Below are 26,173 nucleotides of genomic sequence, written 5' to 3' on the forward strand. Positions count from 1 at the left end.
TTTACCAACAGTAACAGCCCAATACGGGATGTGATTCGCAGTTGGGTCGGAGCAAGCAACTTACGGGCAGCATAAAGATGAGGCGAAGTAAGCGCTGTATCGTTGTAAGAGGTACAGAGGTGAGACAATGTGTTAAGGCCTATCCCAGTTCACTAATTCCAGCGGTACGCCATCATAAAGCGTCTGTACTTAACATACAAAGAACTGCACCATAATCAAAGAGTGAAATTAAAAATTAAAATAACTTTACCAAACTTCGTGAGTGTATGCTTCAGTATATTAATGTAAACGTTGTTAGTTCTCAGAATGATCAAATGAATATGTTAGGCAAAATATACGATCTACAGAGAAAAAAAGTGACGAGGTTATTTTTCACTTTTGAGCCGTGCAATTAAATTTTGGTGATTAGAAGTCAGGGTGATAGACCATTTACTTCGAAATTCCACAAAAGGTCGCCTCTGAAATGTTAATAGTGCTGTTCCCGATAGACATATTAGACAGAATACTAAGATTTATGTTTTATGCGTGTGAATATAACAATCAGTTAAAGTTCAAGCCTTTTATTTATAGTCATAATTCCTGATCCCGCTTAGTAAATAGCCATTACAAACATTTTCTTTTAGTGCGCACCAAGAGTAATGTGAACTTGCGGACTGGAGATTACTGCCAGCTCGTTTTTCACCACTCTCTGGCTGACCGCAAAAATAGTTCCCAGGCTCTTGTAAAGGTAAGTGTAAAGCACGCTGTGACAAGTCATGAGTTTCTTCATAAAGACATAACGAAGTATCGATAATTTGGATAATTACCCGCCGGTCTACAGAGACAATAAAAGGAAAGAAACTAGGTTGGCAGTACTACGTAGAAGAGCTGGAAAAAGAGCGTTTTTGGCTGAAGGAAAAAGTTTGAAGCTAACCTCCCGTTACCACCGCACAGAAATGGACGGGAGAAGAAGGCATCCACGATGGAACTCCACTGCCTGTCCACCATCAGATCAACAAAAGCAAATGATGAACCCAGAACATCTCATACTGTGAGCAGCGACCACCAGAAATCTTAAAAGGTAGAAAATAAGTTTCACGGTGCAAAATTCTACAAAAGAATAATAATAATGAAAAATACTCCATGTAAGAATGGATTACAGCGTCCTACTTACGAGGTCACTGGTGCTTTAACTACATAGTCTTATTTAATTGAAAGCGGAGGGAGCGGAAAGAAAGGAAAAGGGAAGGAACTGATGAAAGCAGGTGCATCGGGCATTGTGCGAAGTCAGCAGCTACGAATGAAACGGAGACTCGAACGTGGGATCTGCTGTTTACTAAGCAGTTGGGTTAAACACTGAGCCATGCAGACACAATGCTTATCGGCAATGTGTGGACTATCCCGACAAGCTCCCTGGCCGAGTTACTCTCCCAGCCAGAGCCACAGTCGGACAAGCCCGAAAGAACAGACACCACGCATTCATATAACAATCACAATTACCTTTCAGACTCACTTTTACAGCAACGTTTTGGCTTCTACGTATTATCATGTAGTTCCACCCGAGTCAGTTTTCGCTATTAATTATAGTCCAGTCTTCATAAACATAGAGCATGTTTCAGATAACTTGTATTCCAATGCTGGTTTCAAAACGTTAAGTGAAATGAGTCCTTATTTAGAGACAAAAACTTAATAAAAGCTAGTTTTTCTCTCTGTGGAATAAACAAAGACGTGATGCCATTCAATCAGGTCAGGAGGACAAGCACATAGAGCGGCTTGCAGTATGTGGTACAACAACAAGATTGGTAGAGTCATAAACAATCAAGAAATCAGACCTGTCTTCCAGCCTTTCTTTTCTTTTCTTTTGCTTGTGCTTTTTTTCCCACAGTGACGCAGGGTCGGCAAGGTTAATCGGATTTGGTAAGGTTAAGGTAAGGGGTTGCCAGATGCCCTTCCTGCCACCACCCCGCCCCCCCCCCCCCCCCCCCCAGGACGAAATTAGTGTGCCCCAGCTGTCTGTCTCTAGTGTAATCCATGGAATAGTGCGAATGTGTTCAGATATTTGCGAGCCGTGTAACTGAGGTTGGCGAAGGGACCAGCCCTATATTCACCCAGTGGGATGTGGAAAACCGCCTAAAAGCCACATCCAGGCTGGCCGGCACACCGGCCTCCGTCATTAAGCCGCCGGGCGGATTCGATCCGGGGCCGGCGAGCCTACCCGAGTCCAGGAAACAGCGCATTAGCGCTCTCGGCTAACCTGGCGTGTCAGACCTGTCTTCCTGCAACCTGGGAAAATTAATGTTAAAGACCTGTTAGAGATAATCTGTGCCTGAGACTACAAGAGGTCTAGAAGATGCCTTGTGAGTTTGGCAGCAGTTACGTGATTGAGTATTAGGCCTATTACAGATCGTTCTGTTAAACTTCAACCTCCTCTTAGTTACGGAGATTTTAGAAAATTTGCGGTGGCCGAGCACTTCAACGTAATAAAAACGGTTCAAATGGCTCTATGGGACTTGACATCTGAGGTCATCAGTCCCCTAGACTACTTAAACCTAAGGACATCACACACATCCATGCCCGAGGCTGATTTGGAACCTGTGTCTGCAGCAGCAGCGCGGTTCCGAAATGAAGCGCCTAGAATCGATCGGCCACAGCTGCCGGCTCTACTTAATAAGGGCGGGATTATGTTTGAACAAACACTATGTGATTAGAAGCATCCAGACACATCCATTTAATGCGAATTCACCCACTAGATGTCAGGAGAGGCGGATCCACCAGCATAAAATGAGGCGAGAGGTATTGTGTGGCCAGTACCGAAGCAGTAACAGCAGAATAGATCTGGCAGGAGAGCTCATTGACTTCCATCGCGGAAGAGGCATTGCATGTAAGCTGAATAACTGTTCCATCTGGAACATTTATACCCTCCTACAGCTGCGTGGATCGACTACTGGCGATGTGATTGTGAACTGTAAACAAGAAGGAACAAACAAAGCTTAACCTAGACCAGGCGGACTCTATGCACTGATGGAAAGAAGTACGATGGACGGTTGAAAAAAACTGCATCAAATCAGGGAAAGGAATCACTGGCAGGTTTCAAAGTCCTACTAGCACCCCGCCTAGCACAATATCTGTGTGCAGAGAGTTAAAAACAATTGGGTTCAATGGCCAACCAGCTCCTCATACGCCGCATATTTCTGTAAGATTTAAGAAGTGTAGACACACCCCGCATTAATGTCCACCAATAAGTGTCCAGATAGTGTATGGACGCAGAGGGTGCCACCGCAGAATGCTCCATCTTCGTCACGTAAAATAGCCAAACAAATACCGTTTGCAGGGCTTAAAAGCGGAAGCCTAGGCAGTTTCACCCCATTCTAATTTATCCTCTGCCGACGATAATGGAGGTTGTCACTGACAGGTTGGGAATTTATCCAAATCTGACGCGGTGGGTCAATCGAGACCTTTTAATCGTAAGATTGTCGCCTAAGGCTTTGTAGCTATATTCGTAACATCTATCGTAATTTTCCCAAGCGAAGGTACAAAGTGTGAGGGCGTCATGGTTCTATTGATCTCCTGGTTTGTCCTACATGTCTTCTAACAAACGTATTGCATCATAAATTCCCAGCTTTCTGACACAGATTAGTATTTTTCTGTTGCTCTTGGGAAACAATTTTGAATTGTTTCATGAGATTCTTTGTGCTTTGTTTCCTGGTAATGTTAGATATTCTATGTGTGCATTTATGGTTTATGTCATTGTATACCACATTTTGTTTTCATTTTCTTTCTCACTCTGTGTTCTTGTGTCCCGTATGTCTGTTTGTGAAGGATTCTTTCCTAGTGTTTTTGGTAGTCGGGTGTTTACCTTTTCTTGTTTTATGATTTTGTTTTTCAGCTTTGTTACTAAGTTTTTTATCCATTATTTCTAGCTATTCGTACCATGGTATTTATTTGTTTTGAGTAGGTCTCTGTAACAAGTATTTCTGTGTTTAATTTGTGGGGCATGTATGTAATTGCTGCTCATACGTTTGAGTTCGTGTGTAATTGTATCTGTCGATGTGGGTTTTCTGTGTATCGTGGGCGGCAGGAGTCATTATTGTAATGTCCAAGAAATTTAAGGGCACGTTTCGTACTTTTTCCAATCTAGAATTTAGATCAAGTTTATCCATTGCTGATGTTTTAGAACCCTTAACTGTATGCTGAATGTAAATACAGAAAACTGCAACCAGTCATTTTTTGAAATATCCATTAATTCCCTTAATTAGTTTCCGTATCTTTCCAAGTTCATCTCCATATAGTGCAAATGGAAGTTACATCTTTGTTTCCATAAGGTGATGCTGGGTGCTGGCTTCCAACAGCACGGTCAGCTTTGTAATTTATGTGTATTCACCTGTCACTGTCCATTGTGATTGCCAATGTGTACAATAGAAAGCCATATATTCATTAAAACAATTGTTGCTCTTAATTAACACTTAAAATACAATAAAATACGTCACAGACTTACGCAGACTAGAAACATTGCTCACCTCATGAGCGTCTCTGGTGACCTTCAACACCTTACTGTGTAAGTAAGCAAGTCTTCTGGTCCAGACTGTATACCAATTAGGTTCCTTTCGGAGTATGCTGATGCATTAGCCCCATACTTAACAATCATATACAACCGTTCGCTCGATGAAAGATCCGTACCCAAAGACTGGAAAGTTGCACAGGTCACACGAATATTCAAGGTAGGTGGTAGGAGTAATCCACTAAATTACAGGCCCATATCGTTAACGTCGATATGCAGCAAGATTTTAGAACGTGTATTGTTTTCGAAAATTATGAATTACCTCCAAGGAAACGGACTATTTACAAACAGTCAACATGGGTTTAGAAAACGTAGTTCCTGTGAAACACAACTAGCTCTTTATTCACACGATGTGCTGAGCGCTATTGGCAAGGGATTACAGATCGATTCCGTATTCCTGGATTTCCGGAAGGCTTCTGACACTGTACCACACAAGCGACTCGTAGTGAAATTGCGTGCTTATGGAACATCGTCTCAGTTATGTGACTGGATTAGCGGTTTCCTGTCAGAGAGGTTACAGTTCGTAGTAATTGACGGAAAGTCACCGAGTAAAACAGAAGTGATATCAGGCGTTCCCCAAGGTAGTGTTATAGGCCCTTTGCTGTACCTTATCTACATAAACGATTTGAGAGATAATCTGAGCAGCCGTCTCCGGTTGTTTACAGATGACGCTGTCGTTTATCGACTAATAAAGTCATTAGAAAAAAATATCTGAATGGTGCGAAAAGTGGCAGTTGACCCTGAATAACGAGAAGTGTGGGGTCATACACATGAGTGATAAAAGGAACTCGTTAAACTTCGATTACACGATAAATCAGTCTAACCTAAAAGCCGTAAATTCAACTAAATACCTAGGTATTACAATTACGAACAACTTAAATTGGGAAGAACACATAGATAATTTTGTCGAGAAGGCTAACCAATGGCTGCGTTTTATTGGCACGAAAGTTAGAAAATGTAACAGACCTAATAAGGAGACGGCCTACACTACGCTTGTCCGTCCTCTTTTAAAATACTGCTGCGCGGTGTATGATTCTAACCAGATAGGACGGACGGAGTACATTTAAAAAGTTGAAAGAAGGACAGCATGTGTTGTATTATCGCGAAATATGAGAGAAAGTGTCACAGAAATGATACAGGATTGGGTTGGAAATCATTAAAAGAAAGATGTTTTTCGTTGCGACGGAATCTTCTCACGAAATTTCAATCACCAACTTTCTCCTCCGAATGCAAAAATGTTTTGTTGACACCGGCCTACATAGGGCGGAACCATCACCACGATAAAATTAGGGAAATTAGATCTCGTACGGAAAGATATAGATGTTCATTATTTCCGCGCACAATACGTGATTGGAATAATAGAGAATTGTGAAGGTGGTTAAATGAACCCTCTTCCAGGCACTTAAACGTGATTTGCAGAATATCCATGTAGCTGTAGATGTAACGAATTCATATCACATAATAATGACCTCCTAAGAAATCGTAACCAGACATTCATGATACATTTTCTGTTACCTGTGACTGCTTAGTAGCAATTAGTGAGTGTATGTTACAATGGTGACTACGCAAGCGTAGAAATACGTCAAAAAATCCGCACATGAAGGAAAATAACACGTACGAAAATAAGTCGAATGATATCGAAAAAACATCATCTGTCTCCTTATGAGAGATATTTAGAAAGGAAGGCTGAGGATCGAATGAAAGTCAGTCAATACGGGTTCTCCATCTCATTAAATCCTACCGATTTTTCGCCATTGCTCTCACTCAACGCTATTCCTCTATTTCCCTAGGCTTATTTTATGGAAAAAACTGATGATACTATGGTCAGCGACGAGCGGAAATTGCTGCCGAAAGGGGAAGAGAGTGGGGTATCACTTTTTATCATTTGTTTTTAGCTCTCTCACTACGACAGATGATGACAGAGGTTGTAAAATGACTTGGTGGACACGTCGTGATTTGTCTTGACCGCTCTGATATAACAGAATACCTGTGTCAGGAGGCTCTCAAGGAGAACGCAGAAAGCAAAGTTGAATAGAGCTCATAACGCCTCCCCCCCCCCCTCCCCCCTCCACACACACTCATAGTGTGCGTTGTAGTTAAGTCCCTTGAAGTAATATTAAATGACTTTTCTGCAGCGAGTCCTCTCGTGAGATGAGATTACACCAACGAGAAAAATGCGTTACGCTGTTCATAGGAGGATATGAAATGCAGCAGTTTCCGCTGACCTAATGCCCTTCCACTTTGTCCTGTTCCTCTCTCTGTCTTTTTCCGTACTTTTCTGCCTCTTTTTCTCTACGCACACACACACACACACACACACACACACACACACACACACATGGAAGACAGAGCAAGCTCCCCTTCCAATTCTCTTCTTACTTTTGCTGTATATACCATCATTCCTCTCTGCCCCTCTCTTTGCCACACACACACACACACACACACACTCACACTCACACACATTTTAGATTGGGCAGAGGGTTGGTCCCACCATACCTTCTGACTTTTTGAGTTAATGAAACAATTCCTCTCTCCGGCGTTATATCCGGTGACATTTCCTGCTAGGCGGAAGCGCGCTAGAAAATTTGTCGACTTAATGCAGAGACAAATGAACTGTCAACGACACTGCCGTTGCGGAAACTGGAGAAGCGGAAGGGAAAAAAAGGGGAGCTGAGGGAACAGCGTGCACGCAAAAAACGTCGCAAGCCAGCGCAGCGTCCCCGCTACTGTGCGCCACCGACGCTGTTGCTGCTGCTGCAGCTGCTGTCTCACGGTATTCAGTGGTCGGGACTGGACATCGTTCTCTGTCAATGTCGTGACCACCTGCGGCGTCATGTTGTCCGACTGATGGCTTTCAATCTAGCCAAACCAGTTTATTTCTGACATAAAAGAAAAAAAATGGTATTCGCCGATCATAGGCGCAATGAGTACCTGTCAGTACACGTTCCATATCCTACCCATTTACTAAAAACACGGCAACGCCCCACAGACACCTGTGAATGGGCATGTGGTGAGTGTACTGTGAGACCTTCAGCACACACACCATCAGATTATTTGACTTGTCGCTCTAACGAAGTAGGCGAATGTCAGCAATAAGTCTCGTGGTCTTATCGTGGCGTGTTTATCGTCTCCCGTTAGGTCAGACGATAGAAACGCCACTTGCACGCTTAGAGTAGCAGATTGATGGTGACCAACTTTGGACAGAACTTGATTAATTTTCACATTATTAAAATAATAAAAAGCATAAAAATTACTTAACTTGGTTCTGGATGCTATTTACAATTGACAATCTGAAGTTCCTTTGCTATTGGTACGTTAATTTTATTCTCCCATATATCTCTGATACCTGACAAAAGTGTCTATACATTTATCTTCATGGCTATGTACAGGAATATTGTAATCTTATTAGGCGCTGACTGAAACTTGACTATATACTGGTACAGACAAATGTAGAACGGGTACAGACTGGTATAGACTGGTGCAGACAAATGTAGACTGACTAATCAGAAATCTGTATACTCGTTATAATACCTCGCGCGTTCATATATCACTGCACGAGTGTGATCCACGAGGAGAAAAGGTTCTACGTTAGCAGCAATCTCATTGGCTGCGTTACATATTGATACGCGGATCGGCGGAAGCAGAATTTGGTCCGTCTCTATGGCAGCGCCATCTCATAGTGTGGAGACGGACGAGAGCTGCGTCCTCGCTGTTGTGCTTAGCGGGGCGCGCTGTAGTGGGGAAGTTGTGTACGCGCTGACTACGCGGAACTATGTACACAACAGTGGAGCTATCAGCATCCCGGACCAAATAGTCGGAGAGTGTATCAACATAAAAGACGTTACAGAACAGGATATGAAAATCTTTTTTTTAAATGACTCAAATGGGTATGAGCACTATGGGACTTAACAACTGAGTTCATCAGTCCCCTAAAACTTAGAACTGCTTAAACGTAACTGACCTAAGGACATCACACACATCCATTCCAGAGGCAGGATTGGAACCTGTGACCGTAGCAATCGCGCGGTTCCAGATTGAAGTGCCTAGAACCGCTCGGCTATTACTTTTTTTTTAAATTTGTATAAAGAATTCTAAGGCCTTTGAGATATGTGTGGAGGGTAGAACATCGAGCTGCTGTTACGTCCACCTGTAACACTACTCTCATTAATTTCTTGTTGAAGTAACGACAGCGGAAGATACTGCCTTACTTCCTTTCTTCTTAACAGTAGCAGCTCCGGAATCTTCTTCAGTGGATTTCCTCTTACCAGAAAAATAAATTTCTTCTGGCCAAGTCCCAGCGAAAGGCGTCGACCTAGAGATAAAATATTTTCGTAGTAGGAAGCTTGGCAGAGCTAGGTTTTTCCTCCTTCTAAACAAAACCCCAAACTTGCAGTAAACACTATATTAAATACTTTTTGATAAAAGTTTAAATTTTCTTCTCCACACAAAAGACGGACCGTCTCCATAAAGCATCCTCCCATGGAGGCGTCCGAAACAAGAGCAGTGATTAATAAAAAAAGCTGTTGACAAATGAACATAAAAAAATTGAAATTGCTAAGATAATATTGATTCTATACCATATTCTGTGTAATCTTGTTAGGTTTATCTTCTCATGAATCACTAGAAACAGAGAGACAAACAATTTAAAAAATACAGTCTTCCAGGTTAGGTACGCTACAACCGTTCTTTAGCGCAATAACGAATGAGGATTCACCCGGCAGATTAAAAATGTGTGCCAGGCTGTGATCAGAGACTGGAATCTTTGAGTTTCGAGCGAAAATGCCAAATGCTGTACTTCCGTCCTCCACTTACAGCCAGTCCACGGCTTATCAGAATTGCCTTCAGTGGAGCCTGCTTTTTCTGTCGTCCGGAACTTTTCATTGCTGTTCCATTTATGTTGTGCTGAAAAGTACATCCGTCATCATCATCGATGCCCTTCCGCCAGTGCTAACGGCAGTCCTTGTTGACGTGATTTCAGGTTGTTGAAATTATCCCGCATCTTGTGGTCGTGCGGTAGCGTTCTCGCTTACCACGCCCTGGTTCTTGGGTTCGATTCCCAGCGGGCTAAGGGATTTTCTTTGCCTCGTGATGGCTGGATGTTGTGTGATGTCCTTACGTTAGTTAGTTTTAAGTGGTTCTAGGGGACTGATGACCATAGATGTTAAGTCCCATAGTGCTCAGAGCCATTTGAACCATTTTTTTGTTGAAATTAAAGGAATCTGCTCTTAAATTGAACAAAATAACATATCCGTATCTTAGTAAGCTCAATTCTTGAAACTGCGCAGCTCTCCTAGTGCTATATGAGTAGCTCGCTTCTGTCCAAAGCAAGCTGTAACGAAACGAATTATGGCGCAGGACGATAAAATCGCTAATTCTCTTCTGTATTTGGTGAAAAGTGAACTGAAAGGGTAGGGGGGGGGGGGTGTAAGAAAGAACATGTGGATGGGAAAAGTGTGGTGGTGGATTAAGGTATGCACATTACGATGCCGATGAAGTAACGAAAAGTAGGTTTGTATCTCGTTCGCCGACGCCTCAATAGATGCAAGTGACGATTTTCAAAATGCACCCTGAAGTTTTCGAGATCACGATTTGCATTCTGTAGGGCAAAGGACGAGAAGACGCCAGTCTTCCACATGTAGTTGTAACGTTTGGTTGGTGCAAAAAATTCCCAGTCCTATTGGATAAATGTGCTTTCGTGGTTGTGTGACGCACCGTCCTATTGATGAAAGCCAGTTCCTTTTGTGGACGATATTAAGTAACGTTTAGGTCCCGACACAAGATTTGATGTTTAGTTGTACACGGAACTGAGCAATGATTGCAGCACGGACACTGTTCAAGGTTGGCTCAGTTTATATTCTCAAGTGTAGGTACGGTGTCGGTAACGGTTTCATAAGACATTGCCTCTACGGAGGTTGTGTCATTGGATGGGAAATGTTATTCAATACTGTGGAAAAATTGAGCTTAAGAAATCCGCTGACTAGTTGGTGCAGCTTAGGAGGGCTAAGCAAACTATTGTTTATGAATGATGTGGAGTTGCGAAACAATCCCTTGTCCAGTTCTTTCAGGGCTTGGTAGTGAGCGGCTAAGTAATTTGGTACAACATTCCTGGTGGAAAGATACGTGGATGTACTCGTATTTAGTTATAGCGTCGTTAGTGTTACTGATGTTTCTGTGCTCCTTTTCCAGAAGAATCGTTGTGCAGTGGATTCCTGGATTTTTATGTCCAAGTCCTCCTAACTTGCTGGGTGTCGCGGTGTCTCTAAATGTTTATTTGAATGTGTTGTATTGTCAGACGTTCCAAGATGGAATTTGGAAATTTGTGGTAAGTTCCTATGGGACCAAACTGCTGAGGTCATCGGTCCCAAGGCTTACACACTACTTAATGTAACTTAAACTAACTTACGGACTTAAGGACAACACACAAACCAATGCCCGAGTGGGGACTCGAACCTCCAACGGGAGAGCCAAGAGAACCGTCGCAATGCGCTCGAGACCTCGCGGTTACCCCGCGTGGCGTACCAGGATGTTGAGGCCATGACTTGTTGGACGATCGCGTGAGGAATGGGCAGTATTGCTGCTATATACTGCAGTGAGGAAGATAACTTTTGGAGGCTATCAACGTACCTCTTGTTTTTCCTACATAACATGCTTTTATGCCAGGTGGTTATAATTAAACTGCAGCTACTCGTAGAGTCCAGTGTGAGCTGTAATTATCGTATCGTAGCGAAACTTTGTAGATATGTTAATGTATTAAAGTGGAATAGATGTAAGCTGGAAAAAAATTAGCACCAGTTTTGGCCGCCAGGTGCAAAACTAGCGCTGTACAGCACCTCGTCACTGTCTCTGGTTCTCATATTGAACAAACTGTGCCAGCGGCAGTTAATAACAAAATCAATATTATGCCTTTGTCTCTTGTTTGACCTTTTCCGTCTAGATTCCGTTCCTAATCCATTACATGTGGAAATATTCCTATATGTCTTTCGTCCATTTACAACATCAGATTTGCACTGGGTGGTCAAAATTAAAACTATTTTTTTTCATTGTATATCAATTCCTCATTATTGCATTAGAATACCCACCAAGTTTCACTGCCATGTGTCTATTACAGCCAACACTAGATCCCTGTCAGTAGCTAGCTTTTAATTGAAACCATCCAGTATTTTGGACCTTAGCTACCCAACCAAGACTCGTGGATGTTGGTTGGTTATCATAATGTGTGTTTGCCTTATGGTGGATAGTTTCCACCACGATACAGTGATTTGGAGTCCTTGCACTGACAGGCCCGACCGCATGTTATGCATTTCCAAGGACGAAAATTTTATACACCTAAAGATGTGAGTTTGAGATTCCTGAACCAGATGTGGTTTGAAAAAACAATTTGTATAACTGAAGCGGATCTCTTTTAATTAATTAAACAAGCCTTTCAGTTGTGGGCGTCCTACATACCAAATCGCGTGCATACCAGGAGATCATTTGACAATGGATGCAAACACCAGTAAGGGCACGGAGGTACAGAATGGGTTATTCAACCCTTGCCGAACAATGACACCGACACCAACATAAAATTACCACCATAGACACAACCCTGGTCCAAGGCGCTGCACTCATGGACTATGCAGCTGTCCGCGGAGGAGGTTCAAGTCCTCAAATGGTTCAAATGCCTCTGAGCACTATGGGAATCAACGTCTGAGGTCATCAGTCCCCTAGAACTTGGAACTACTTAAACCCAACTAACTTAAGGACATCACACACATCCATGCCCGAGGCAGGATTCGAACCTGCGACCGTAGTGGTCGCGCGGTTCCAGACTGTAGCGGCTAGAACCGCACGGCCACTTCGGCCGGCTTAGAGTCCTCCCTCGGGCATGTGTTTGTCCTTAAGAAAATTTAGGTTAAGTAGTGTGTAAACTTAGGGACTGATGACCTTAGCAGTTAAGTCCCATAAGATTTCACACACATTTTAACACAAGCCTGGAAACCATGAGCGAGCCTTGTTGTGGTTGACCTTGCCACAGTGTCTTCATTTACTTTTTTCCGATGCCTTGCGCTAGTTTCTATGGTTCTGGTCACTGTTGCGGTTGGTAAAAACAATGGGTACGAGGGCGATAGGGGAGCCAGTGAGATCAGCGCGTTGGAGTGTATGTGTCGCAACTTCAGAGTGAACGCTCTTCTCTACTCAGAGTAGAGGTGGAGGCACTGAGTGATTAGCAGTACGCCACAGAGCAGCTTGTGTAAGTAGGCTGTTTAGGTTTTTATGTTGGTAACGCCACGTAGCGGTCTGTATGAAAATCACTGGCTGTGCTGTGTGCAGTCTGTGGCTGGTTTGCATTGCTGGAATTTCTCTGCTGTAGTGTAGGGCAGTTGGATGTGAACAGCGCGTAGCGTTGCACAGTGAGAGGTGAGCCGCCAGCAGGGGTCTATGTGGGGAGAGAGATGGCGGAATTTTGAGTACGGACGATCTGGTCGTGTGTCCATCAGAAGGAGTAAATTTGAAATACTGATTACTTTTGAATATTATTAAGGTAAATATATTGTTTGTTCTCTCGCAAAATCTTTCACTTGCTAACTACGCCTATCAGTTGTTAGTGACTTCAGTAGTTTGAATCTTTTATTTAGCTGGAAGTAGTGGCGCTCGCTGTATTGCAGTAGTTCGAGTAACGAAGATTTTTGTGAGGTAAGTGATTTGTGAAAGGTATAGGTTATTGTTAGTCAGGGCCATTGTTTTGTAGGGATTTTTTAAAGTGAGATTGCGTTGCGCTAAAAATATTGTGAGTCAGTTTAGTGTTGATCAGAATAAGTAAAGAGAGAAATGTCTGAGTTTGTTCAGTTCTGCTCAGCAGTTTGAAAAAATAACGTAGAGGTTTACCATCACAGAAGTTCATTAATTTTTTAAAGGGGATGTTTCACTTGTTGTGTCCTGTATGGACTCAGGGTTGTACGTGCCTGCGTTGGGATCTGCCAGGAGGAACGGCGTACACAGCTAAATGGATTCGCAATTGCAAATATGGACAACCATTAACTGTAGATTGGAACGAAGCCAATGAAAATTTGTGCCCGACCGGGACTCGAAGTCGGATTTCCAGCTCACCACGAGCGGTCGTCTTACCATACCATCAGCGATTTCCGTGCACGACTGAGAACCAGACCCAAACTTCAACCACTCGTCTACTTTCATTGTAGTTGGGTCGTGGACTGCTTGTGTTCATGCCATTTATTGTTTGGCATCTTCTATTACTGTACTGCCGCCTCGTTTTCCTATTCCATTTACTGGCGTCGTTAACTTCCTGCCTCACTTGCCCGTGAGCGCCAGCAGCAGCGCGTATCGGTAAGTGCACTGTCGCGCAATCTCTGGAGCGACCGATAGTATTGAAACGTCACCTTAGACAAATTCATGAATGACTGTGCTGATAAGCCTCTCACATTATTTGCTTTTGAAACAGCTGATCAAAACTGAACGTACTCAGGCATTACTCTCTTTACTTATTCTGATCAACACTAAACTGACACACAATATTTTCAGCGCAGCGCAATCTGACTTTCAAAAATCCCTACAAAAGAATGGCCCTGACTAACAATAACCTATACCTTTCATGAATCACTTACCTCACAAAAATCTTCGTTACTCGAACTGCAATGCAGCGAGCGCCACTACTGCCAGCTAAATAAAAGATTCTAGCTACTGAAGTCACTAATAACTGATAGGCATAGTTATCAAATGAAAGATTTTGATAAAGAACAAACAATATATTTACCTTAATAGTGTTCAAAAGTCATAATATATGTATATCAGTTCATGACATCCAGTCTTACAAATTTACTGTCTCTGGTGGACGCACGTCCAGATCATCCGCTCTCAAAACTCCGCCATCTCTCTCCCCACATCCACCACTGCTGGCGGCTCACCTCCAACTGCGCAACGCTACGCGCTGTTAACTGCCAGCTGCCCAACACTACAATAGCAATATTGCAACAACGCCGACCAGCCACAGACTTCACACAGCACAGCCAGTGATTTTCATACAGAGTGCTATGTGGCGTTACCAATAAAAAAACCTGAAGAGCTTACTTACACATTTACTGGCGTCGCTAACTTCCTGCCTTACTTGCCCGTGAGCGACAGCAGCAGCAGCGCGTATCGATAAGAGCATTGTCATACCATCTCTGGACCGACCGATAGTATTTCCGGGTTGTCCTGTGTCTGGCAGTCATTTGCAGACGGACCAGCAGTGCAGTCGGGACGCAGCAGCAGTGAAGTCGGAGGACGGAGCGCCGCTGAGGCACGGACAGACAGTGCTCGCCGAACGCTGGCGACACTCATGAACTGTCCGACGGAGGGAGATTGGAGCGGGACGACCGTTGGCTGGTCGTCTCATCGGCCGACGTATATTTGGTCCTTTCACCGTTTCCGGGCCTGGGAAGTTGGTCGGTTGGCTTGGAGCAGCGAGGAAGTCTCCGTGGCACGTGTCTGACCGAGGCATGGCGCCTTCCACGCGCGGTTGGAGTGTTAGGGGCTGTTCCCATTGGCAGGATGTCCGTAGCTCATCGGTCCAGGACACGAAAGATAAGTTATCCTGTCACTTGGTCCGTTGACTGTCAGTCGGTTCGGTTGTCGTCGGATAGTGAATGGTTGACCTGACTGCCTGTCTTACCTATAAGCTACCTTTTGTGTTTGAATTTCAGGCCGACCCTCCACCATCTGAACGCCCTTGGGTGTACTGCCTTTTCTTTATTTGTTCTTGTTGTGTGTACTTGTATGGCTTCTAGCTGATTAAAAAAAATTAAGGTTGTTTTTCCTTTAAGGCGTACGATTCTTTAGTCCTTCAGCCTAATTGAAAGAACTGTTTCACGTAAGGCGTTTCGTATTTAAAAAATCAATGTTGTGGAGTTTTAAGTGCTATGTCGTCTGCCGATTTGAATTTAACTTGTTTGCTGTTGACGTGTCTGATTCTTTGGGCCTTCAGCCTAACTAAAGAAGTGTTTTAAGATAAGCTGTTGCCTTTTAAATTTCTGTTTTGGTTGAGTTTCGCCTAACTAAGAACTGTTTTACGTAAGGCCTTTTTTATTTTAATGTTGTTTAACCTTAAGTGTTGGGCTTTCAGCTGATTTTGAATTCAAATTGTTTGCTCTGAAAATCTCAGATTCTTTGGGCTTTCAGCCTAAATAAATAACTGTTGTATGATAAGGCTTGCATTTTAAATTTCTGATTATGCTTGCGTTTTCAGTTATTGGACTTCAGCCGTTTTTAAATTAAAGTGTCTTTCAGCCGGTAACTAAGTCACAAAGATTAAAGCTGTGTGTTTAAAATATTTTTTTTGGGCTCTTGTAATATTTGATCAAATAGTAAAGTTGTATGTTCGAGTGTAACTGACAGTCCCTTATTCTAGCCCCTTTCCACAATGTAAACAACCTATCCTGTCCTGCGGGTTAAGGCGGCCGTCTCAGTAGTTATTCCAATGTACTGCTGCTGGTTGTCCATATTTGCAATTGCGAATTCATTTAATGTATTACATAACGACTGCAGTATGTGTTTCTTTGCAAATGCATGCATGTACAACGGAAATTTGCATCGTATTCGGTATAACACAGGCAGCACAATATCGTATTCACCCGCAGACAATGGGCAAACGACTTTCAAGTAAAAGGTATCGCCTACACGGGAATATACGTAACGGATGTACAAGTACAGATTGTTGGTTGATCGATTTGGGGGATGGGACCAAACAGAGATGTCATCGGTCCAATCGGGTTAGGGAAGGATGGGGAAGGAAGCAGGCAGTGCTCTTTCAAAGGCATTCGCCTGAGTGCAGGTTGTCGAGACACACAGTAGACGTCATATGAAAACTTGTGTCTGGCCATGAGCCATGCATGGATTTCCAAACGCTAAGACAACTGTTCGCGATAATGGGGAAATCCGGGTTCGACTCCCAGTCTGTTACAAATTTTTACTGCCGTCATTCCATTCTACATGCATGCATATCCAAAGGAATACCTGCAATAACACAGGGATTGTAATATCGAAGTACACAGTGTCCCTGTACCTGCACTTGGAGGGTGTTACCTTGGCTTACTTCGAAGGGGGTATCGCCGTTCTCGGCAATTTCTGTCTGTTCCCTGTTGAAGGCACTGCTCAAGGTGCAGCTCACCGAATGAGTTATTACCTACACTTCAGAAAATTTACTAGTGCGTCGAGTCATAGAACATTCTGTCCCTTTATGATAAGAGGCTTGGCAAAAAACACAGTGTCGGCAGATTGGTACTTAATTACTAAGACATAATGAGAGGATGCATTACATGTAGTTTATATGCTGAGTAAAAGTTTCCCACTCGTGGCAGGAGTCTGTGTTCGTGAGGGGAGGATTGCGACTACAAATATTTGCTTTTGCATCTGCACAGAGCAGGCCCATTTAGTTGACTTAACAAAATAGTTTCATATGCTTTGTAATGGGACATTTGTTAGAAGTTGACATGTTAACTGCTGTTGTTTTTCTTAATGAAAACTTAGTAGTATGCAACTGTGTTCACTGAAAAAAAAAGATATTTCTGTTCCTTTCTAATAAAGTCTTAGAGTAGGGTAGATTTCTTTAATTTTGAAAGTAAAAGTGTTCGAAGAAAATTCTTGTTCATTCTAAAGTTTAGAAGGTTAGTAGTGCTGTTGGTGGTGAGAGGGGAGGCCGTCGATGGTGATGGTGGTTGAGGCGTAAGGGGTGGGGGTAGGGTCTTGCTGCTATATATATGACTGCATTAGGCGTAATGGTCTCAGAAATGTCGGGAACCGCTGATGTAGAAGTATCGGATGAATATCTCTGAAATAACCTGTATATTGTTGGCAAGACACACACGCATGGATGTGCTCCCCAGAACCAGTTTCAAGTCTGTAGCGAACCCGGAACGAACGCATTTCGAAAGTCAACTACGACTGCATTAACTCAGGTTCCAGTACTACAGTTTTTATGTCTCGTCAGCGAGCCAAAATCGCTGGACTTCAGAAGATCGGAGGCGATGGAATCAATGAGAGATTGTACGTTAGGGATAGGCAAATCCGGCCGGTTTAAACCGATATCGGTATTTGAGCTCTGAATAACTAATATTTTTCGGCGTTTGGTCTCGGTTATAACAGGTTTTCTTTTTACTTTTTTACTAATAGATCGATAAAAAAACTTGTACGTCAATTTGCTGGAATAGAAATGGTGCAGTGTTTTGGTTTTAAACATATACATATTTTTTAAGCGTGTAATATATGAATGCATTGTTTCGCAGTGGTAGGCCTATATACTGATAAAATTGTCTCGGGCTCCAGGCGCTACAGTGATTTAAAATCCACGAGCTTTCGGCCGAGTTCTCCTCGGCCGAGAGGTCGTGGATATCAAACCATTGCACGCGGCTGGAAGCCCGAGAAAATTTTATAAAAAAACTCATAAAATTTCCATCGATTTGAAATATTGGCCTGCTATACAGAATTGGGAAAGTGATCATTGCAGTTTTAATAACAATACCAACAGAAATGACCAACAAATATATTGTAACGTCCTCTTAGAAAAATTATAAATGACAGTACTGCTAAACTGTTATTTGATACAAAGACAGCTGAGTAAAACTGAACGTACTTAGACATTTCTCCCTTTACTTATTCTGATCATCACTAAACTGACACAAAATATATATATATATATATATTTTTTTTTAGCGCAGCGCAAGTCTGACTTTCAATAACCGCTACAAAAGAATAGCCCTGACTAACATTAACCTATACCTTTCATGAATCACTTACCTCACAAAAATCTTCGTTACTCGAACTACTGCAATACAGCAAGCGCCAATACTGCCAGCTAAATGAAAGATTCTAACTACTGAAAGCACTAACTACTGATAGGCATAGTTAGCAAATGAAAGATTTTGATAGAGAACAAACAAGTCATATATATAGGGTGTTACAAAAAGGTACGGCCAAACTTTAAAGAAACATTCCTCACACACAAAGAAAGAAAATGTTATGTGGGCATGTGTCCGGAATCGCTTACTTTCCATGTTAGAGCTCATTTTATTACTTCTCTTCAAATCACATTAATCGTGGAATGGAAACACACAGCAACAGAACGTACCAGTGTGACTTCTAACACTTCGTTACAGGAAATGTTCAAAATGTCCTCCGTTAGGGAGGATACACGCATCCACCCTCCGTCGCATGGAATCCCTGATGCGCTGATGCAGCCCTGAAGAATGGCGTATTGTATCACAGCCGTCCACAATCGATAACGAAGAGTCTCTACATTTGGTACCGGGGTTGCGTAGACAGAGCTTTCAAATGCCCCATAAATGAAAGTCAAGAGGGTTGAGGTCAGGAGAGCGTGAAGGCCATGGAATTGGTCCGCCTCTACCAATCCATCTGTCACTGAATCTGTTGTTGAGTAGCGTACGAACACTTCGACTGAAATGTGTAGGAGCTCCATCGTGCATGAACCACATGTTGTGTCGTACTTGTAAAGGCACATGTTCTAGCAGCACAGGTAGAGTATCCCGTCTGAAATCATGATAACGTGCTCCATTGAGCGTAGGTGGAAGAACATGGGGCCCAATCAAGACATCACCAACAATGCCTGCCCAAACGTTCACAGAAAATCTGTATTGATGACGTGATTGCACAATTGCGTGCGGATTCTCGTCAGCCCACACATGTTGATTGTGAAAATTTACAATTTGATCACGTTGGAATGAAGCCTCATCCGTAAAGAGAACATTTGCACTGAAATGAGGATTGACGCATTGTTGGATGAACCATTCTCAGAAGTGTACCTGCGGAGGCCAATCAGCTGCTGATAGTGCCTGCACACGCTGTACATTGTCCGGAAACAACTGGTTCTCCCGTAGTACTCTCCATACAGTGACGTGGTCAACGTTACTTTGTACACCAGCAACTTCTATGACGCTGACATTAGGGTTATCGTCAACTACACGAAGAATTGCCTCGTCCATTGCAGGTGTCCTCGTCGTTCTAGGTTTTCCCGAATCACAGGCTGGAATGTTCCGTGCTCCCTAAGACGCCGATCAATTGCTTCGAACGTCTTCCTGTCGGGACACCTTCGCTCTGCAAATCTGTCTCGATACAAACGTACCGCACCAAGGCTATTTCCCCGTGCTAATCCACACATCAAATGGGTATCTGCCAACTCCGCATTTGTAAACATTGCACTGACTGCAAAACCATGTTCGTGATGAACACTAACCTGTTGATGCTACCTACTGATGTGCTTGATGCTAGTACTGTAGAGCAATGAGTCGCATGTCAGCACAAACACCGAAGTCAACATTACCTTCCTTCAATTGGGCCAACTGGCGGTGAATCGAGGCAGTACAGTACATTCTGACGAAACTAAAATGAAACATGGAAATTAAGCGCTTCTGGACACAGGCCCACATAACATATTTACTTACTTTGTGTGTGAGGAATGTTTCTTGAAAGTTTGGCCGTACCTTTTTGTAACACCCTATATATATGTATACAAAATCAGTTCATGACATCCAGTCTTACAAATATCTTTTTCGTGACAGACACACGTCCAGATCGTCCGCTCTCAAAACTCTGCCATCTGTCTCCCCACATCCACCACTGCTGGCGGCTCACCTCCAACTGCACAACGCTACGCACTGTACACATCCAGTTGCTCAACACTACAATATTGAATATTCCAACAATGCCAACCACCCACAGACTGCACGCAGCATAGTCAGTGATACTCATACAGAGCGCTAATTGACGTTACCAGCATAAAAACCTTAATAGTCTATTTACAATATGACACAAAAATCGGTAGACCATTTGTGAAACAATAGTTCAGATGTGTGTGCGAGGCATGGCCACTTAAAAGACATGCGTATATGTGCAGTGTACAGTTTTAGCTCACACTGGGTCTGTCATTGCTGAAACAATGAGCTATGAGTTATTTATATTTTATAATAAAACTAGAAAGTAGCTATGAGCTGCCTGTGTTTATGTAATGTACCTTTGCCTGCTTGTAGCCCTTGGGAGTTAGAGTGAAGTACGATCAAGACACTAAGCAGATTCAGAAGGAGGTGGGTTGCAGTAAGTACTGGGAGATGAAGAAGCTTGCACAGGATAGGGTAGCATGGAGAGCTGCACCAAACAAGTCTCCGGACTGAAGACCACAACAACAACAACGATCAAGACACGTTCATAGGCTTTGTCGACTTCGAAAAAGGTTCGACAACGTAAAATGATGGAATATGTTCGAAATTCTGAGAGAAATAAGGGTAAGATGTAGGGAAGGCGGGTGATATACAGTATGTGGAAGTGGCAGTAAGGCACAACTAGAATGGAAGACTATGAAAGAAGTGCTAGCATTAGAAAGGGTGTAATAGAAGGACGTAGTCTTTCACCCTATTGTTCAATCTATATACATCGAAGAAGCAATGGCAGAAATAAAAGAAAGTTTCAAGAGATGGATTAAAATTCAAGTTCAGAGGCGGATATCAATGATAATATTTCCTGATGAAACTGCTATCCTCAGTGAAAGTAAGGAACTGTTAAAGGATATATTGCATGCTACGAGTAATCTAATGGGTACAGAACATGCACTGAGAGTAAATCGAAGAAAGACGAAAGAAATGAATGGTAGCAGAAATGAAACAGCGAACGCCTCACTTCTTTTCGAAACAAGCAGTGAGCGGGGGACTGACAAAATTTTCTTTTATTGACTTATTTTATTTGATATTTTTATCCTACGTATTTTGAAATGTGTAATGCAAAAATATGTGGGGGCCTTAGAGATTTTCTGTGTGTGTGTATGTGTGTGTGTGTGTGTGTCTGTAGGCGTGTGTCGGTGTCTACGTAGAATACCGGAAATAACAGCAATTAAAGAGCTGAAATCAGCTATACCTCCTGTACGCTCTCCAAAACGGTGTCACATTGAAACGCAAAGAGGATTACACGGATTTACATCTGAAGTCTATAACACAGGTATTAATTCAAAGTGTCTGCCCCACAGCCGCCAGGTTGCGAAGAAAACTGTCTCTTAGCTTACAAGGGAAACTGATCATCGCCCCTCCCCCAATACCCCTCCCCCCCCCTACCCTCTAGCTCAAGACGTGCTAAAATTAGCAAATCGCAAGAACAACGGCGTCGTGGTTGTGTTGTCACGCTGTTGGAATGCAATGCGGAATATCCCTGTTCACATTTCCCTCGCAGTCCCTTTTTTTCCACAAAATTATGATATTTCCGTCCAACCATTGACGTGTCGGGTCTCCTTCTGTATTCTTCGCAATTGTGACACTGTACCTTGGTTACAGAATATGAATCACGTGGTAAGAATATATTAGCGTCGTACGTAAATGTGATGAATAGTGAGAGCAGGCAAGACGCTTCATACACCTCTCACAGAAAAGGAAACAATAAAAAAACAGGTATGAAACGGGTTACTAGAAAGGAATTCAAGAGTCAAAACTTACACAAAGGAACGCAACAGTCATAACATGTGGTACCTATACAGAAAAAAGTAAGAGGTACTTGTGTATGGTGGTCCCTTCCTCACACCACACTGTTGCAAGCGGACGTTACATCACGGCACAGACACAAGTCTGAACACAGCAAAAAGACACATCAGTGACCAGACGGACAGTGCATAATTTTATGAAAAAAGAAAATCGGGCACTAGAGAAATTTGAGCACGAGTCCTCCCCCTTGGCAATCCGACAGCAGGACCACATAGGCACGACCCTGCAGGCTATTGCCAATCGCTCGATGTTGCACATCATTCTACTTTGCTTCTTTTTTCACAATTCAGTACACCTTCTTCCTGTTTTCAGGCTTGATCGGCGTTCAGTTTTTTACGTACTGTCCACTGATACATCTGACGGGGTTGCAATGGCGAGTTTCCCTTGTAAGCAGCGAAGCAACCGCCAGGTGCCTCGTACCAGCAATCACTCCGGGCAATGATCGACCTGATGATTTCGTACAAATAGAACTCGACTCGCAAAACATGCAAATAACGAAAAAAACCAATTCCGAAATTTGAGTTGTAACGAAGAGTAGGTGCGGGGGCGGAAGGGAGGGGCCCCACTCACCACATCACCCATCCTCTCAAAGTAGCAAACGCAATTTCGGAAATCAATATGCATCGTCCCTCTGGGTTCGAGAGGCGAGCGGCCTGTTCGTTTATTTTCAGGCGGTGGCGTGCTGATCGTGTTTCACGACCAATTTATTGGTTTATTTGTTTATTGGTTTATTTTCGTCGTGACCCACTGGAAACTGTGATTACCTTTTGGGAGCGGCAAATCGAAACCGTAGCAATATTCGGAAACGATGAGGCTCCTATATTAGTAACCTGGTTACTGTCGGCCATTAGTCTGACGCTCTTAGCGACCGCCTGCTGCCGGCGCGTGTGACGCGGCGTTTGTACGCGCAAGGAGAGCGAATGGTGCGACACCTGGCGGTAAACGACACACACATCCTGCTGAAACAGTGTGTCTCACATCTTACTCACATTGAAGTAATCCGCTCGCCTACTGAGATTTCAGTTAATTCGACAGTATCATTGTCTTTCTTCATTCATTTACACGCTGGAGAGGAGTTGTACCATCATGAAGACATGGACCAATTTTCTTCAACAGTTCCGCTGATGTTCACCACCGCCACACAAAGGGGAACGAACTCATGTCCATCGTCATCAGTATAAGATGCGACCCTCATTCGGACAAAAACTGTACATATACATTTACGTCCACATCGACATGGCTACTCCGCAGTTCACAGTTAAGTGCCTGGCAGAGGGTTCATCGAACCACCCTTAGGCTACCTCTCTATCACTCCACTCTCGAATGGTGCTCGGGAGAAACGAACACTTAAATGTTTCCGTGCGGGTTCTGGTTTCTCTTTTTATTAAGATGATCATTTCGTCCTAAGATGGTGCGCGACATATAATATTTTCACACTCTGAGGAGAAATGCGGTGATTGAAATTTCATGAGAAGGTGTTTCCGCACCGAAAAACGCCTTTGTTTAAGGACTGTCATCCCAGCATATGCACCATATCACTGGCACTCTCTCTCTTATTAAGCGATAATACGTAGCGAGCTGCCCTTCATCGAACTTTTTCGATGTCCTCCGTCAATCCTATCTGGTGCGGTTCCCACGCTGCACAACAGTACTCAAGAACAAGGCAGACAAGCGTAGCGGAAGCAGGCTCTTTAGTTGATCTGTTACATTTACTAAGAGTTCTGACAATGAATCGCAGTCTATGGTTTTGCTTTCGCCACAACATTATCCATGTGATCGTTCCAACCTAAGTTTTTCGTAATCGCAATCCCTAAGTATTTTGTTGAGTTTACAGCCTTTAGCTTTGTGTGGTTTATTATGCAACGGAAATTTGGTGCTCTTGTGGATAACGTCATACCTTTCGTTACTTACAGTCAATTTCTACTTTTTTCTCGATAGGTATATCTTGTCTACATCATTTTGCAACCCGTTTTGCTCACTGATGACTGTACATGACGATAAGTGACACAATCATCTGAAAACATGTAAGAAAGCTGTTCAGATTGTCTCCTGAATTGTTCACATTGGACAATAACAGCAGAGGGTCTATAATCTTTTCCTGGGGAGCTCCAGATATTACTTATGTTTTACTCAATGGCTTTCCTTCAGTTACTATGACAGGAAATCAGGAATCCAGCGGCACAAATGAGACGATACGCCAGAGTCACGAGGTCGAGGCGAGGAAGGGCGTCAAAAGTCTTCTGTAAATCTAAAAGCATTTGAATCAATTTAACATCCCTTGCCGGTAGCACTTATTACTTCGTGAGAATAAAGAATTCCCAGAATGAAATTTTCACTTTGCGGCGAAGTGTGCGCTAATATGAAACATCCTGGCAGATTAAGTTTCAAATCAGCGTACGCTCCGCTGCAGAGTGAAAATTTCATTCTAGAAACACCACCCAGGGCTGTGGCAAAGCCGTGTCTCCGCAATATCCTTTCTTCCAGGACTGCTAGTTCTGCAAGTTTTGCAGGAGAACATCTACGAAGGTTGTAAGGCAGGAGACGAGGTGCTGCCGGAAGTAAAAGCTGTGAGGACGGGCCGTGAGTCGCGCATCGGTAGCTCAGTTGGTACAGGCACGGTAGCTCAGGGTGATCGGTCAAAAATGGTTCAAATGGCTCTGAGCACTATGGGACTTAACATCTGTGGTCATCAGTCCCTTAGAACTTAAAGCTACTTAAACCTAACTAACCTAAGGACATCACACACATCAATGCCCGAGGCAGGATTCGAACCTGCGACCTTAGCAGTCGCGCGGTTGTGATCGGTCAGAGGGCTGCTTGATCTCTATGATAAAAAAAAACTGATTAAAAGGAATCAACGATCAACTTGAACGGAAGTCATGTGACGACGTCCGCCCATGCCAAACGCAACTAACTACATCTAAAAAAAAAAATGTTGGTTGAGCATTTTCCCGCGAAAGACAGAGGACCCGAGTTCGACTCTCGGTACGGCACACACTTTCAGTCTGGCAGGAAGTTTCAATATAGAACTTGTTGTGTTTCACAAGAACGATATTTTCTGAATCCATGTTGGCTGTTTCTCAATAAATTGTTAAATTGTTTTCATCGATGTGATTCATAATATTCTAGCACAGTGTATATTCCATATTCTACTGCAAATCGACGTTAGCTATACGGGTGTGTAATTCAGAGGATTACTCCTATTTCCTTTCTTGGGTATTGGTGTGACTTGAGCAACTTTGGGTACGGATTTTTCTACGAGGGAGTGATTGGTTACTACTGCTGAGTACGGGGGTATTGTATAGGCATACACTGAAATGAACCTGATTGGTATACAATCTGGACCGGAAGACTTGCGTTTTTTCAAGTGACACAGTAGGTAACAGCCTTAGAACGTCACCCGGAGGAATGTTCTGTAATGCACGAAACACATGCATTGTCATTTTGTCAACAATATTGACAAGAGGCTGATATGGTAGCACAATATTCCCAGCGCGCCCCAGAAATGTTCTCGTTCTGCAGTCATCGCAGTACGACAACCTATCTGTGCCATTTGTTGGTGTGATGCTGCCGTGTCCTTCCTGCCGATCATTAGCTCTTTCTCTGAAAAATACTTCTCTGATATCTGTAACAGTCTATAGATCCCATCTAGGTAACTTTCAACAATTTATGGGAAGTCTAGATGCGCAATTTAGCTAAGTATCAGACAAGAAGAAAAAGTAGTTTCTCCAGATTTCAGTGAAGATTTCTTAAAAGACGCGGACAGAAAAATGAACAAGGATTGTAATTGGGTGTTTCAATCTAATTTCAGTAGTCAGTTTTCCAAAACGTGTGCAGCAAAATAGTAGTACACTGATTTTTGTAGTGTTCAGGATGAAACAATTATTATGTAATCGGTTGCTAATAGATTATCTAAGCATGCTGCACAAGTACAGGAAATAACAATTTGGCAACTTACACCATTGAACACTGGAGCAGGTTAATACAAAACAGTGAGGGTCATTATTGAGAAGATGATACAGTGTTTTACGAGTAAGTTAAAAGCGGCAATATGGGATGAAGTACACGTAGAAGAAGCTGAAGAGCTGCGAAATTCAATTTATTAGGTACTAAATTTTTGTCATTTGGCAGT

Source organism: Schistocerca gregaria, chromosome 8, assembly GCF_023897955.1.
Source record: "Schistocerca gregaria isolate iqSchGreg1 chromosome 8, iqSchGreg1.2, whole genome shotgun sequence".
In the NCBI taxonomy this organism is placed as follows: domain Eukaryota; kingdom Metazoa; phylum Arthropoda; class Insecta; order Orthoptera; family Acrididae; genus Schistocerca; species Schistocerca gregaria.